The 11,154-nt window shown below is 45.6% G+C and overlaps 1 pseudogene; it reads right to left on the bottom strand.

Moving 5' to 3' along the window:
- Positions 1-10,500: 10,500 nt before the first annotated feature.
- Positions 10,501-10,665, bottom strand: LOC138787676 (U2 spliceosomal RNA; annotated as a pseudogene).
- Between the last annotated feature and the right edge of the window lie 489 nt (positions 10,666-11,154).

The following is an 11,154-nucleotide window of genomic DNA, read 5'->3' as shown; positions in this document are numbered from 1 at the left end:
CGATATTTCCGCCTTCCACTGGCAGACCTAATCGTCCAACTGGAGCTGCTGCTTCGGGTGATTGAGGACATTCTGAAGGACCTGCAGCTTCATGTCATACCTTACCTTCTCTTTAAGGGATGTATCTTTTTTCTTAATGGTTGCTCTATACTGCTGTTTTCGTTGCAATTTCATTGTGTTCTTTGTGCTTACACTGTTTCATTGCTGTCACTATGTAGTTTTTTTGACTAGTTAATTTGCAACACCAAGTAGTACATCAGGGGGGTTCTCTACGGCCCTGCTTGTCTGCCTGCCAAGGGATGCTTTGTATTATTGCATTTTCTTTCTGTTTTTGAAATGTGTATTGCTTTAAATTAGGATTTTCATTTTTGGTGCCCTGTCACGTACTTGCAGACCTTCATCTGTTAGTCCGTCCCTCTTTAGTTTGAAACGCTTTTCGCGTTGTTGTACTCGCTGAGGTTTTTTCCTGGTAGTGTAGCTACTGCCTGGATACAGGGGTTGCCCTCTCTCGGGAACCCTCTATTTCTGACTGCAGGCTCAGTCTTCTATTATGTGAATTCTTTACTTTTCTCTCTCTGCTTTCTGTACTTCTGCACTACTTTTTCTTATTCCCTTTCTTAGGGGCCTTTCCTTTGGGGGTGGGGAGATGGCGGGCATGGACATTAAGCTAGCATCTCTCAATGTCAGGGGACTGAATGTCCCACAGAAGTGATCTCAAATTCTATATTCTATGCACAGGCAAAAAGTGCATATCTTGCTTTTGCAAGAAACACACTTTAAGACTTCCCAGACACCTCGCATGCACCTTAACTATTATAATATTTGGTCCCACAGCACTAATCCTACTGCCAAATCCAAGGGTGTCTCTATTGCTCTGCTTAAATCCCTACCGCATAAATTTATCGACTCCTTAATCTATCCCAAAGGGCGATATGTCTTCCTTAAAGTGGAAATACAAAATCGGGTCTACACTATTGGGAATATATATCTTCCGAATTCCAAACAGGGGGGCACTTTGCGCACTATACTTCGGACGGCCTCTTTATTGACGGACTGCTGATACTGGGGGGTGACTTTAACCTGGTTGTGGACACTTCCCTGGATACCTCCTCCGGCAAGACTGTTGTGCCTCGCTCTGAGTATGTGTTGGCGTGATCGGTCCTCAGCCTACATAACTTGGTTGATGTCTGGAGAATCCTTCATCCTACAGATAAGGATTTTACCCACTACTCTGATGCACACCGCACTTATGGTAGATTGGACATGTTTTTGGTGGCTCAGTTTGAATTGCCCCTCAGCCCTGTGGCCACCATTAGTACTGCCATATGGTCGGACCACTCTCCTATCTTCTTGTCCTTGACGCTGCCGGAGCTGGTGCCCAGGGAATGGTCCTGGAGGTTGAATGAATCGCTTCTTAAGGATACAGTGTGTAAGGCGGCCGTGTCCCAGGCGATTCAGGATTTTCTGCGTGACCATGCTACTGATGATACTGCATTACGTCTACAATGGGAGTCCCTTAACCCCTTAGTGACCGCCGTGCTGCCACTTCACGGCGGCCACTAATGGGCTTTATTCCGATGCGTACGCCTTTTAACGGCGTACGCATCGGAACGAATTGCCGCCCGACACCGCTGACCCCACCCTGGGACCGCTGACCCCACCCTGATACTGCCCGGAACGGAGGCTTCTCCGCTCCGGGCAGTTTAACCCGTTAAATGGCGCTGTCAAACCATGACAGCGGCATCTAACGGGTTCCAGTCGGCCGCGGTGGGTCACTAACGTGATCGCGATGTCCCACGGCGCCGTCCGGTCCTCCGATGTCTCCATGGTGATCCCGGGGTCCTAATGAAGGTCCCCGGGGTCACCATGGAGATGCCTCATGCTGGGGTGGCTGTAGCTATTGCCTGTCAGCATGAGACATGATACAATACATTGCAGTACATTAGGTACTGCAATGTATTGTATCAGTGATCTGAGTATTTTACACTAGTGTACATTAATGTACACTAGTGTAAAATTAAAAAATAGTGAAAAAAATGTGCACCAAACACAACACAGCCCCCCCCCCAATAATAAAGATGCATTACATTCCCTATACCCAATAAAACGTGACATAAAACACAAAAACACAAATCCTATACATATTTGGTATTGTTACGTCCGTAACGACCCACTCTATAAAACTATATCAATAATTGTACCGCACGACACACGCTGTAAAAAAAATTAAAAAAAAAAGTACCAGAATAGCTGTATTTTATCAATCCACTTTAGAAAATATGTCATAAAAGAGATCAAAAAGTCATATACATATTAAACTTGGTATCAATAGAAACTACATATCTTTCTGCAAAAAATAAGCCCCAAACCAGCTCTGTCGCGCAAAAGATAAGAACGCTATGGATATTGCAATGCGGCGACAGTTTTTGTGGGTTTTTGCTAGGAATATAGTTTTTATTGCGCCAAAGTGATAATAGTTAAAAAAACCTACACAAATGTGGTATCGCCGTAACCGCCGATACATACAGACAGATCACTAATGGGCTCTATTCTGCTGCCATCAGCTCTTTATGGCGATGGTGCAGAATAGTGCAGCGGCGCTGGTAATGCCCACAGCCCCCTCCTCTCAGCTATTAGAGGTCGCTGAGAAGTCAGGGCAGAGTGTGGGCTCAGTCCCGGCCAGTCCCTTCACCAGTGATCGCCGTTATTACCAGTATAACGGCAGGCCACCGGTAACAGACATTGCCAGCGCAGCTGAACGCTTTCATCTCTTCTCACAGTGAATCCACGGTGAGAGGAGATGAGAACATGTCCCCCCCTGTCCCCAGAATTAACCCTAGTGACCTGGTCACTGACCCTCCCCTCCCTGGGCGGCCATCTGATCCAAGATGGCCGCCGCCATCACTGTGAACAGACTCTGTTCACAGTGATGGAATTTCTAAAAATGATTTAAGCTCCATTCTCTCCACCACCAGAGGTGGCAGAGAGCATGGGGCAATGATCGGGGACCACCCAGTGTGGTCCCAGTACAAGCGATCAGCGGTATATACTATATACCACTGATCGCTTGTTCCAAATGGTGCCGGCACTTTTTTACCCGTCACCAAAGTCAAGTGCCCTGGATTACCCGTAACCACCCTGGATTACCTGTAACCACCCCAGATTACCTGTAACCACCCCAGATTACCCGTAACCACCCCAGATTACCCGTAACCACCCCAGATTACCTGTAACCACCCCAGATTACCTGCAACCACCTCAGATTGCCCATCACCACCCCAGATTGGCCGTCACCTCACCAGATTGCCTGTCACCTCCCCAGATTGCCCTTAACCCCCCAGACTGCCCGTAACCCCCCAGACTGCCCGTAAGACCCCAGATTGCCGTAGCCCCCCAGATTGCCCATAACCATCACAGACAGCCCGTAACCATCACAGACAGCTCGTAACATCGCAGACAGCCCGTAACCATCGCAGACAGCCTGTAACACCCCCTGATTTCCCGTAACCACCCCATATAGCCAGTAAACACCCCCAGATTGCCCGTAACCACCCCAGATTGGCGCAGACAGCCCGTAACCATCGCAGACAGCCTGTAACCACCACAGATTGCACGTAACCACCACAGATGGCCACAGACTGCCCGTAGCTACCCCAAATTGCCTGTCACCACCCCAGATTGCTCGCAACCTCCCCAGATTGCCTGTCACCTCCCCAGATTGCCCGTCACCTCCCCAGATTGCTCGTCGCCACCCCAGATTGCCCGTCGACACCCCAGATTGCCCGTCGACACCCCAGATTGCCTGTCGCCACCCCAGATTGCCCGTCGCCACCCCAGATTGCCCGTCCCCACCCCCAGATTGCCCATCACCACCCCAGATAGCCAGTGAACACCCCCAGATAGCCAGTAAACACCCCCAGATTTCCCGTAACCACCCCATATAGCCAGTAAACACCCCCAGATTGCCCGTAACTGCCCCAGATTGCCCGTTACCACCCCAGATTGCCTGTAACCACCCCAGATTGCCCGTAACCACCCCAGATTGCCCGTAACCACCCCAGATTGGCACAGACTGCTCGTAACCACCCCAGATTGCCCATAACCACACCACATTACCTGTCGCAACCTCAGATAGCCAGTAAACACCCCGAGATTGTCCATTACCACCCCAGATAGCCGGTAAACACTCACATATTGCCTGTAACTAAAATGACACTCCTTCCCTTCTGAGCCCTGCTGTGTGCCCATACAGTGGTTTATGCCCACATATGGGGTACCATTTTACTCAGGAGAAGCTCCGTTACAAATGTTGGGGTGCTTTTTCTCCCCTGTTCCTAGTGAAATTGAAAAATTTCAAACTAAACAAACATGTTATTGGAAAAATTTTACTGTCTAGTTTTGAATACTTTCCTCCAATACCTATGGGGTCAAAATGCTCAACACACCCCAAGATGAATTCGTTAAGGGGTACACTTTCCTAAATGGGGTGACTTTTGGGGGGTTCTATTCTGCAGACATTACAGGGGCACTGCAAACGCACCTGGCGCTCAGAAACTTCTTCAGAAAAATCATGCACTGAAAATGCTAATTGGCGCTCCCTTCCTTCTGAGGTCTGCTGTGTGCCCATACAGTGGTTTACGCCCACATATGGGGTACTGTTCTACTCAGGAGAACCTGCGTTACATATATTAGGGTGAGTTTACTCTCCTCTTCCTTGTGAAATTGAGAAATTTCAAACTAAATGAACATATTATTGGAAAAATTCTATTTTTTTCATTTTTATGGTCTAGTTTTGAATACTTTCCTCCAATACCTGTGGGGCCAAAATGCTCACTGCACCCCAAGATGTATTCTTTGAGGGGTGTACTTTCCTTAATGGGGTGACTTTGGGGGGTTTCTATTCTGCTGACACTACAGGGGCGCTGCAAAAGCACCTGGCGCTCAGAAACTTGTTCAGAAAAATCATGCACGGGAAATGCTAATTGGCACTCCCTTACTTCTGAGCCCTGCTGTGTGCCCATACAGTGGTTTATGCCCTTGTATGGGGTACTGTTCTACTCAGGGAAACCTGTGTTATATATATTGGGGTGCTTTTTTCCCCCTGTTCCTAGTGAAATTGAGAAATTTTTTAACTAAACAAACATATTATTGGAAAAATTCTATTTTTTCATTTTTACTGTCTTCTTTTGAATACTTTCCTCTAATACCTGTGGTGTCAAAATGGTCACCACACACTTTTTTAAGGGGTGTACTTTCCAAAATGGGGTGACTTTTGGGGGGGTTTATTCTGCTGACACTACAGGGGCTCTGCAAACGCACCTGGCGGTCAGAAACTTCTTCAGCAACATCTGAACTGGAAATGCTAATTGGCAATCCTTACCTTCTGAGCCCCGCTGTGTGCCCATACAGTGGTTTACGCCCACATATGGGGTACCATTGTACTCAGGGCAACCTGCGTTTCAAAATTCCGGGTGCATTTTCTCTCATGTTTATTATGAAAATGAGATACTTTAATCTTAACAAATATATTATTGGAAAATTTCTATTTTCCATTTTTTTCCGGCCTAATTGTGAATACTTTCCTCCAGCCCTTGTAGGGTAAAAATGCTCATTATACCCCTAGATTAATTCTTTAAGGTGTCTATTTTCCAAAATGGGGTCACTTATGGGGGTTTCCAGTATACAAGCCTCCTAAATCAACTTAAAAAAAGAACTGGACCCTAAAAAAATCAGTTTTGGAAATTTTATGAAAATTTCATAGTTTGCTGATACACTTCTAAGCCCCGTAACACCCTAAAAAAGTGAAATATGTTTACGAAATGAAGCCAGAATAAAGAGGACATATTGATAATGTGACTTCCTAACTAATTTATGTGATATGACTTTCTTTTTTTAGATGCAAAGAATTTTAAAGTTCGTAAAGTGCAAATTTTTCAAATTTTTCATGATATTTTCATGTTTTTCACAAAAAACAAAAGACAGTGACCAAATTTTGCCACTAACATAAAGTACCATATGTTAGGAAAAAACAATCTCAGAATCGCTAGCATACGTTAAAGCATCACTGAGCTATAAGCGCATAAAGTGAGACAGGTCAGATTTTGAAAAAGGAGTCTGGTCATTAAGGTCCAAATAGGCTTGGTCCCTAAGGGATTAAATGTGTTGTCAGGGGGACCTTGATTCAGCAGGGGGCCAGGATAAAAAGAGAGAGGAGCGCTAAAATTTTGTATTGCTAGGCCGTGTTGAAGCACTTTCCATGGCTCATAAACAAAATACCACTGATGAGGCTTTGACGGCACTGACCCTGGCTAGGGAACAGCTCAAAGACCTCCTTGCTAAGTCTTCTTACTCTTAACAGGAACACTATTGTAGATTTCTTTATGAAAATGCCAACAAAAGCGGCTGATACATCCAAGAACGCATGTTACATTCCTAGTCTCCTTGACCATCGAGGCAAAGATGTATATAATCCTAAAGAGATCGCGGCTCTTTTTTTTCTTCTTTATACAACATTAAAGGTCGCTTTTCGGAATTGCCAAAGAGGGAAATGGAGACTAGGATATCTGCTTATCTGCTGGAAATGGCATTACGTACGGTTCCTGCTGAGTCGGTCAAAGAACTGGAGTCTCCCTTTACTAAGGGTGAGTTTCGGGTTGCCATCGCTGAAGCTAAAGGGGGCAAGAGTCCGGGGCCTGATGGCCTTACAGACGTTTTTTTAAAGCATTTAAGGAGCTGTTATTGCCGTTTATGACCAAATGTTTTAATAGCATTTTTAGCAACTTGCCCCTTTCCTCGCCAATCCCTGGAAGCGCATGTGGTGTTCCTGTAAAGACCCTAAATACTGCAAGTATTATCACCCCATCTCACTTATTAACTGCAATCTTAAACTGTACGCTAAGGTGCTGGTTTCTCGCCTGAGTCTCTATATCCCCCAACTCATCCATGCTGACCAGGTTGGCTTTGTACCCGGTAGGGAGGCAAGAGATAACACCCTTAGGACACTCTCGCTAATGTCGTGGGCTGGCCGCTCGGGATCCCCTCTGTGCTTACTCTCAATAGATGCTGAAAAAGGCAGAGTGCATTGGGGGTTCCTGTGGTTGGTCCTGGCAGGCGTGGGGCTCGGCCCACACCTTGTGGATAGGATCATGGCGTTTTACTCGTGCCAATGGCTTGCTTTCTAGCTCGTTTGAGATCCATAAGGGTACACATCAAGGCTGTCCCTTGTCTCCCATGCTTTACATACTCACAATGGAGCACCTGGCTGTAGCCCTTCGGCAAAATTCCACGATCAAGGGCGCAGTATTTGGGCAGGACTGTCACAAACTGGCACTCTATGCGGATGATCTCTTGTACATATCTTCTCCCGTCACCTCTCTTCCCTCTATTCTTCAGGAGTTTCAGCGGTTTGGTGACCTCTGTATTTTTAAGGTCAACCTATCTAAAACAGAGGGCCTTAATATCTCGATTCCACAGGGGACGTTTGGTGTGGTCAGGGCTTCATTTCCTTTTCAGTGGCATGAAAATTTTATTGTTTACTTAGGCATTAAACTTCCTTCTGCTCTTAGCTCTCTCTTTGCTTTGAACTATACCCCCATGCTGAACAAGGTCCTCTCCGAACTGTCCTCTTACTTCTTAAAACCTGCCTCATGGTTTGGAAGGATGACTATTGTGAAAATGGACATCCTTCCCAAGCTGTTGTACATTTTTCAGACTGTGCCTATTGTCGTGCCAGTGGCCTTTTTTCAGTACTCTACGCCGAGCTGCCTCAAAATTCATATGGGGCAAGAGCAAACGTAGATTAAATCAATAACCCTCACACAGTCCAGATCCGTGATTGGTATGGGTCTTCCTGACTTGCGTTTCTATCATGAGGCGGCAGTTCTGCGTGGACTCCTGGACTGGGTACACTATAGGGGCCTGAAGAGATGGGTTGATTTGATGGTCTCCTTGTGCCCAGTTAACCCTTCTCTCCTTCCCTGGATATCCCCTGGGGACCGCCATGCCTTTTCAGATCTTCCTTTCTTAATGTCCCATACGCTTTGTGTTTGGGATAGATGGGCCACTAAACAGGGGCTCTCTATTGTTCCGGGGCCACTTTCCCCGATACTTCAAAATCCGACTTTCCAGCCCGGATGGCAGACACGCACGTTTTTACTGTGGGACCAATCTGCTTGTCCTAGAGTGCGAGATTGTATGACGGGCGATAGCGTTACTTCCTTGTCCTTGCTTCAAACCCAGTCCACAGAGCATCGGTTGTCCTGGCTGGAATACGGACAGTTGGTCTCTTTTATTCGGGCTCTCTTTCCACGGGGCACCTATACATCTACACTCACTGATTTTGAGAATCTCGTCATCTCTACATCTGCCATTACGCATTGTATCTCAGTTCTCTACCAGATCCTGGTCAGTTCCGCCAACCCCGATAGGGCCTCCTTTTTTGATAAATGGGAATCCGATCTCAACATTTCTTTTAACGCGCAGTCTGTTCAGAAGATTTGTGAGCTATCACATAGTATCTCCATAGCTGCTAAAGCAAAGGAGAAGAACTATAAAATCCTCTCTCGGTGGTACTACTGTCCGGTTACCTTGCACAAAAAGTTTCCAGATGCTTCTGATTGCTGCTGGCGATGCCTGACGGAAGCAGGCGACATGTTACATATTTGGTGGGGTTGTCTTGGAATCCATGATTTCTGGGACAAGATCTTAGAAATCTACAAGGCATATTCTGGACAGACTGTTGTCAACTCTCCCAATTAAAGCGCAACTATAAAATATTTTGACCTTTCAGTTTTAGTTAGCTTAGGTCATGATAAGAATTTTTCCAATATACATTAATAACCTAAAATGAACAGTTTTTTAAATACATAAGGCTGATTAAGCCCTTATAGCCCTCTCTGGCTGTGACTTATTTCTGCATTCCTGCTGGACACGCCCCCTCCCTGCAGATCCGTCCTGAGAGTACAGACTCTGACAGCAGCATCAAATAACAGCCCTGACACAGAGAGAAACATAAACAAAACCTCCTCCCCCCTCCTAGCAGCACGTTCCCCCCCCCCCCTCCCCTCACAGAGGTGACTAAGCAGAGCTGAGGGTGTTGTGTGTGAGGAGCAGCGCAGGGGAAGAGCTGGAGCTGACATTATTCTACAGTGTAATAAGAGCAGATGACTGTATCTAATCCCACTGTGTGTGATACCATCGGCTGGGGCTCTGAATCTAATCTTACATTGTGATACTGTATGCTAGGGCTGTATCTAATCCCACTTTGTGTGATACATCTGCTAAGGTGCTGGTCAGTGAATGGAGGGAGGCAGCCAGGGAGATGAGGGAGAGGCCACGCCCACATTCTCTCAGCCAGAAGAAAAATTCATTTATTCCTCTGAGCCAAACAACTGGGGATATCTCAGCAAGTGTACACGCTATCAACGCAGTTGAGGGCTCTTTTTAAAGGGTAACACGTGGGCTTTTTATTTGAGGATTTTCATTTTTTGGCTACTGAAATTATAGTTGCGCTTTAACTTTGTTGTCTAAATTACCAGTTTCTCTTTCCAAGACTAAAAAAGGGATCTTGCGGCATTTCTTGACATCTGCCCACATGGTTATTCCCCGACATTGGAAAACACCCCTTGTACCTACAATTGCAGAGTGGATTAGTGAACTCAGGGATCTTGGCATAATGGAGGAACTGGTCGCTGAGGCCCATGACAGATCGGACAAATTTGAGAAAGTGTGGTTCCATTGGTGCACATTCATGGATTCTGAGGAGTTTCTTGCTCTTATCCGATAGCTCTTGGCCCCCTAAGGCTTCAGGCTTTTAGGCTTGTGGGTGTAGCTGGCTGTGAAGTCTGTCTCCCCTCCCTCTCTCCGTCTTTTTCTTCCTCCCTGGCTCTATTCTTTTCTTTTCTTTGTTTTCTTCTTACTTCTTTCTCTATGCTGGCACATACAATGGTGCTACTTCTGATACTGTTCCAATTTGTGTATTTGGGCGACTATGGCACAATGGTTTTTCTTGTTATTGCCCGTTATTTCTATTTACTTTCTTCTATTGTATAGATAAAATACATGACACCATGCGACTTGCAGGTCGCCTCTTATTGCATATTTTTTGTTCTGTATTTACTGTTTTTGTATGGCTGTCAATAAAACCAGATTACACATAGAGGACATCATCCTATGTGATATATACCCCATCAAGAACCCTTCCTGTAAACCACTCAAGAAACCACAGGAGCCATTAAACGTCACGCAACAAGTACCATATCAGGAACCACAAGTACCATATCAGGAACCACTGTGTTTAAGTCCCACTTAAACAATGCTTAACTTTACTAGGAAATCTCTTCAGTGCAATACAGAAAGGTGGTACTTAGTGCAATAAAACCGTGGGACAATAGCTAGAGGGGAAATAGGATAGCAGGAGATAGGGGCTGGATAGTAGGCCCTTGCCTAATAAGTAAGTACTCTGCCAGGATGCGGGTGAAATGTGTAACTTGAAGAACTCCTCATACTCACATTTAGATAAATCTTCTTTTTTTGCTCAATGCCTGGAGAGGACAGAGCAAGCTTTTTTTCCATCTCCCTGTTCTAAAAATCCATTTAACGTATGAGATATTAAACTGATAAGAACAGATACTACACTTGATCTTAGCTAAAAGGCAGAGAAGCGATTTAGATACATCTTTTATCTTAATGCCTTATGCTACGTTTACACTGAACCATTATCGGGCGAATTTTCGCGATAATGATCGAATTCGAACATTAATCGTACGTGTAAACGCGGCGAACGATCCATAAATCGTTCATTTTGATCTTTTAACATGTTCTTAAATCGTCATTCGTCGTTCGCAAAAAAATTCGCCGATCGTTCCGTGTAAACAGTCATTCACTGATTTTACCTATGTGTGAGATAGGCTTAAGCGATCGCAAAACGATCGCAAAACGAATTTTCTGTACGATATATCGTTCCATCTAAATGCTGATCGTTATTAAAAAAAATCGTTACTTCAAATTCGTTAATCGTACGATCGGGCCAATTATCGCTCTGTGAAAAATTTAGCATTATGCCTCTCACTTTCGGTGACTGCCCTCAGGGCCGGCATCAGCACCCGGCTGACTAGGGCAAGTGCCGGGGCCGACAGCTCCTCTAGGGGCCCACTC

The sequence above is a fragment of the Dendropsophus ebraccatus genome, chromosome 3 (assembly GCF_027789765.1).
Source record: "Dendropsophus ebraccatus isolate aDenEbr1 chromosome 3, aDenEbr1.pat, whole genome shotgun sequence".
Classification (NCBI taxonomy): Eukaryota; Metazoa; Chordata; class Amphibia; order Anura; family Hylidae; genus Dendropsophus; species Dendropsophus ebraccatus.
This window is presented reverse-complemented; position numbering and strand designations above follow the sequence as displayed.